This window comes from Schistocerca piceifrons, chromosome 1, assembly GCF_021461385.2.
Source record: "Schistocerca piceifrons isolate TAMUIC-IGC-003096 chromosome 1, iqSchPice1.1, whole genome shotgun sequence".
Classification (NCBI taxonomy): Eukaryota; Metazoa; Arthropoda; class Insecta; order Orthoptera; family Acrididae; genus Schistocerca; species Schistocerca piceifrons.
The window spans coordinates 835092738-835098737 of NC_060138.1; the positions used below are offsets into that span (position 1 = coordinate 835092738).

General features: G+C 38.5%; 1 long non-coding RNA gene across 1 annotated transcript in view; it reads right to left on the reverse strand.

Moving 5' to 3' along the window:
* The window catches only part of LOC124715926, an 81366-nt gene extending 77207 nt beyond the window's left edge, over nt 1-4159 (reverse strand). Inside the window, exons 1-2 of the long non-coding RNA XR_007005656.1 lie at nt 4110-4159; nt 3973-3997 (exon numbers count right to left, since the gene is read on the reverse strand). This is a non-coding gene — a long non-coding RNA (uncharacterized LOC124715926). The remainder of the gene's footprint in view (nt 1-3972; nt 3998-4109) is intronic.
* Nucleotides 4160-6000: the final 1841 nt, after the last annotated feature.

Below are 6000 nucleotides of genomic sequence, written 5' to 3' on the forward strand. Positions count from 1 at the left end.
AAGGCTCTTCGCGGCCGCCGGCTTTGTGAAATACGACCAGATGCGCCCACGAGTGGTGGCCATGCCGGTGCCACCACCCCTTCCTTCGCCTCCACCAGCCCGAGAAGCCAGACCTGCCGCTGCTGCCGATCTCCCGTGCGTGTTGCTGCAGCCGACGACGCTACCGCTTCCGAGTACGCTGGAACCGGCCCCAGTCACGACGACGCCTTCTCCGGGACCCATCTCGCTGGAGCACACCCCCAGGTCCATGACACCTATGGATGCTGCTCTGGAGTTTTCACCCATCATCTCGTCCAGGAGGCACGTTCCATGCACGGGCTTCCGTCCTGGACATTTTCGACCGTACTCTCGTGTTTCTTCGTGGGATCTTCTCGGGGCCTCCCAAGAGGCCATGGATGTCTCCGCGCTGTCCGTGTCTCCCAGGAAGTGAGTATTTTTTTTTCAAGGAGGGAAAAGTGTTGTGACAGTGCCACGACATTTAATAGTGCCGCCACGTCAGTACGCGCAAATGGCGATAGAGGCAACTCGGCTGAGCGCGGGAGCGCCACCTAGCTACGAACGGCGCCGGCCGCATGTCACGGCACGGCAGTCGAATGACCGATACGGAACTGGTAGCATGTAACCAGCTATTGTTTCTACGTTTGTATATCCACGCAATTTATTAGTGATTAACGGTTATAATAAGAAGCTTTCAAAATGTGGTGCTACAGAAGAATGCTGAAGATTAGATGGGTAGATCACATAACTAATGAGGAGGTATTGAATAGAATTGGGGAGGAGTTTGTGGCACAACTTGACTAGAAGAAGGGATCGGTTGGTAGGACATGTTCTGAGGCATCAAGGGATCACCAATTTAGTATTGGAGGGCAGTGTGGAGGGTAAAAATCGTAGAGGGAGACCAAGAGATAAATACACTAAGCAGATTCAGAAGGGTGTAGGCTGCAGTACGTACTAGGAGATGAAGAAGCTTGCACAGGATAGAGTCGCACGGAGAGCTGCTTCAAACCAGTCTCAGGACTGAAGACAACAACAACAACAGCAACCATTATTGAAATATAAAAATGTTATTCCACAGTTGGGGCTGAAGGACAAGGCTTTAGACAACCCTAGAACTGTGATTACCTCCAGATATTTCTAATGGATATTAATTACAATTAAATCTAATAGAGGGCCCCTAAAGAAAACGTATAACAGACTTACAGGGCTACAGTACTGACACAACATAGCTGTGGTTTTGTGTGTGTGTGTGTGTGTGTGTGTGTGTGTGTGTGTGCGCGCGCGCGCGCGCGTTTTTTTTTTTTTTTTTTTTTTTTTTTTTTGGTCTGTTAGCTCCAAAGAAGAAAAGTGGCTAACAACGTAGTGATGGGTTCAGTCTTGTTTGGGTGCCTGTTGATCACTCACTGTCTCAACTATAGATGAATGGTTACTTTCACTTTCCACCTACAGCCTTCCAACATCTAATTAACATCCTCATTGAACTACTAGCAAATTGTCAGAATAGGTGAAACATTGCAGGTTCATTGTGTGTTGGAGTGCTACCACTAAAGGAATAAGGAACTTGTTATCTCCATAAACACAAGTCTAATTTTTAATCCGAATGCCGTTTTGCAGCTCAATTATCATGAGATGTGCTCTTTCAAATTTAGCAGTGATATAGGACATACTTGAAATGTTAAGGAAGATGAGTTTCTAATTCCTCTGCCTGGATGCAGCATGAGCTATGATACAACAGGCCTTTAGTCTATGAACTAAATCAGACTATAAGTTTATAACCAGTCAGTCCAAGGTTTTTAATGTTGCTGTGCTATCCAATACATCTACTCATAAATTGATTTAAAATCCATATGACTTACTAGATATTTCTTTATTTTTTTCAATGAACTGTCATCTGAACCAAAATGAAGTCTTCAGTTTTGACAGTTATATTCGGCAAGTGAGCAACGCAGATTACAAATTAAGTAACAAGAAATATTAATATTAAATGCAACATTCATAGCAAAAATAAAAACAAACACAACGAATCACTGTTAAATAGGGGAATTGGATATGTAATTATCACTAAAATTAGGACTACATAGAAATGAACTGACTGACATAATATTCCAAGTATTTAAAATTAGTCATTTCATTGATAATATTTAATATAGGCAGAATTAAAAGGCTGACAAGTGTTACTAATATGAGACAGGGATACAAAAAAAATAGGAGTAATTGTAAATGTAAGACATAAGATTCAAGACATGGAACATCTATATGGGGTGATCAAAATGTTTTTATTCGATGGCTCTACAGTCCAGAATCAGCATGCCAACTAAGAAAAATCACTAGGTATGAGCTCTGAGACAATCATCCCATAGATGCACCAGGTTGAAGATGTCCATTTGGTAAAACACTGTGAAGCATTCCATAACTGCACATACTTGTCTGGCGGGAATTGTCAGTTGTTCAAGGCTATTTTTAAGGGACTGAAGGCATGGTAATCACATGGGGAGAGATCAAGCCTAAAGGATGAATGCTGGAGAGTCTCCCATTTCATAACATCTGTGTTGCGACATTTGCGATATGGGAACGTGTTATCATGAAGCAACAGCATAGAACTTGGCACACCAATCCACAATGATGGTTTTCAACAGACATGCTGCCCTATACACATTCTTCATTCTCCCATGGCTATTTACCAGTGTCTGTGCTTTGGCAGCCAAGAAAAGAATAACTGCAAGTTGGTCCTGTTCAGAAGCATTTGTTAACAATGCTGCCACAGTTCACACTTCCACATTTACTGTATGCACATCATAAATACATGAATGTCATATTAATCCTTTATGCAAATGTCAGTGCTTCTATACCCACATTGGAATCATGCTACATTGCATATCCAGTGCAGCAACATCCTCAAATAGAAACTTTTTGGTCGCCCCTTATACAATCTGCAAAACATCCTAGTAAGAAACATAAGGACTGGACCATAGTTAGCAGTAACTACAAGCTACGGGTAAAAAAGAAAAAAATAAATGAAGTAAAAAAATAAAAAGCAATTGGAAAGATAACTTTAAAAATATGAATAATTAATAATACCATAAATAATGTTTGAAAGAAACATACAGACAAGAGATGACAGAAACGTAAATAAATGAAAGAAAACTCCAAGGAGTAAATTATAAATAAGAAGTGTAAATATCACAGTCAATAGCAAGAGGTAGAAGGGATGACAGGGATGAAATTTAGGATACTTAAACATATGAAGAAATAATAAGTTGAGTTGGGTGGAAAAAAATATTTATTTGCTAGTGTTTTTTTGTGTGGGGGTGGGGGGGGCAGATCTGGATGATTGGGCAAGGACATAAGAAGAAAAAAATACTGTTGTGTTTGCTCCTATATTGCAGAACACATTCAGAAACAGAATGGTGGTGTAATCATAATAAGAAAATTGACATGATCCGAAGGTAATTTGTGTTGCTCAACCTAAATGTAGGTCACTAAAACCTAATGTGTTAGTAAGCTATAAATTCAACAGATTATTTTCAGGTTGTAAGTCTGATCAAATGATTTTATTGCCCTGTTCCAGGACAGGCTCTCGGGTTGTTATTCTTCAAGTAATGTCATATTAGCAGACATGTATTATTACAATGATAGTGTAATGCATGAAAGTTTCATCTGATCATTACAGAGAATTTACAAGCTTCAGTTCCAATTTGTTACAAATTACAAATATATGATTTATTCCAGATCCACTCACTATCATAACAGATTTAATTTTAGAGTTTATAATGATGAAGTACAAAAATAAATAAACTCTTATAAGCTGTATACAAATGAATTCATCAGCTAATGTAATTATTTAAAAAATGAAAAAGAATAAGTTAGGAAACTCACTCCACTTTCCAAGCAAACAAGCAAGAACTGACATTAGCTATGAGAAAACATAAAAATTTATACTTAGTGCAATATTAGTGTAGAAAAGGAACAACTTACCTATTTGCAATTTTAGTCTGAATTTCTGAAAACGAAACCTTGTTGCTGTTTACTGCAGCAGTGAAATTAGAAAAATTAATGGATTAGAAATGTATGGCCACAAATTAGATCATTCAGAACTTCTGGTGTTAATTTACCTGCTTCGGTTTGTGGGTTCTTATTAACTTCAGTCTAATGGGAATATATGAGTATGCCACAGACATACTGAAAATTAGGTAAGGTAATATAGTGTAGGTAAGGTAATGTAGTGATCAATGAAGTTGAATGGAAAGAAAGAATTAAAAACATAAGTCTCCAGGTACTTGTAGTCTGGTATTAGATTTGTTGGCTATTCTGTTTTTAGTAATTATTACATCTAATGTAAAGCAAAGGATATCAACCAGTTCAAAAGCAGATTAAAAACATTCATCATGAGCCACATATTCTACAAGTTATCTGAATAACTAGATTCATGGATTTAAAGGTTATGTTAATTGGTTGGCAAACAGCAGTGTTTGTTAGAAAGGTGCGCACAAGTAGTAATGTACTACACACAAAAATTAGTATTTAAAGACTTTTGTGTTGAATTAATATCATAGTCAGTCTTTCTTTAGAATTTGTATATTATACTTTTAAACACATGTAAATAAAATTGCTCTGATTTTACACAACAAATGTATCTGATTCTGTTTCCTGTTCAATAGAAGACAGATAAATAAGTGCGTGGTAATCGGCTAGTGCAAAATTAATATAGGTTGAGTTACACTGTTGTGAGCACATGTGTTGCTGTGCCACAATGTCTAGCTGTGAGCTCGAACTTAAGTTCAGTAACACAGTAGAACCTCGCTTAACGAGCACATACCTTAACGTGAAATTCGAGCAAAACAAATTGTAGAAACAAAAATGACTCGCTTAATGAGCGATGTTTCGCATTACGAGTGACGACGATTTAATGTGACGTTACCAGCCGTTAGAGCGTAGCAGGGAAAACGTTCAACAATACGAACAACTTTCATTGTTGGCAGCATTATATGAACAATATCAGTCTGCGTTTAGTGATCTTTCTGCTACTATCTTAGTGCAGCTTGTGATCACACAGTTTTCTAAACTTGTGTTGCAACAATGATTTTTTTGTGTGCAAATTGTAATAACCTTCATAGATATGTCCCCGAAGGTAAAGCCGCAAGAAGACGACCATAAGAGAAAGAAAATGACCTTAGAAATTAAAACAAATTATTGAAATCATTGAAAAACGTGAACGTCGCTGATTTAGCATGTACATGCAGTCGGTCTAGATCAACTATTTGCGTTACGGTATCCTCAAGTACAGAGACAAGATTAAGGAGACAGATGCATCAAACGGAGTGACAAGAGTATTTAAGCAACGGTTTAGTATTCTGGACTATATCGAAAAGTTGCTCCTTCTATGGATAAATGAAAAGCAATTGCAAGATGACACTATTAATGAGAACATAATTTGTGATAAGGCGAGAATGATTTTCGCCGACCTCGTTAAGAAAACGCCAGGATCATCAGCGGCCAAGTGTTTAAGGGAAGCCGTGGGTGGTTTGAGAAGTTTAAGAAAAGAACCGGCATCCACAGCATTTTGAGGCACAGCAAAGCAGCCAGCGCTGACACAAAGGCAGCAGAGAACTTCATTTGAAACTTCAAGATGCTCGGAGATTCTTAGGGTTGTCTACCGCATCAGGTTTTTAATTGTGGTGAGACGGGTCTGTTATGAAAAAAGATGACGAAACATAGCTTTACAACAGCAGATGAGAATGCGTTGCCCAGCCACAAGCCACTGAAAGACCATCTCACACTACCTACCGTACTATTCTGTGCCAATGAAAGCAGCGATGAAAATTAAACCACTGTTTGTTTACCAGTACCATTCAGAAACTCAACGAGCCTTCAACAATGTGTAAAGTCCAAAACAGCGGGTCAAATGTGATGCAGACGTCAAACAATAAGGCTTGGGTAACATGTGATATTTTTTTGTGATTGAATCAATGAAGTGTTTAGTCCTTCAGTGAACAAATATTTGCT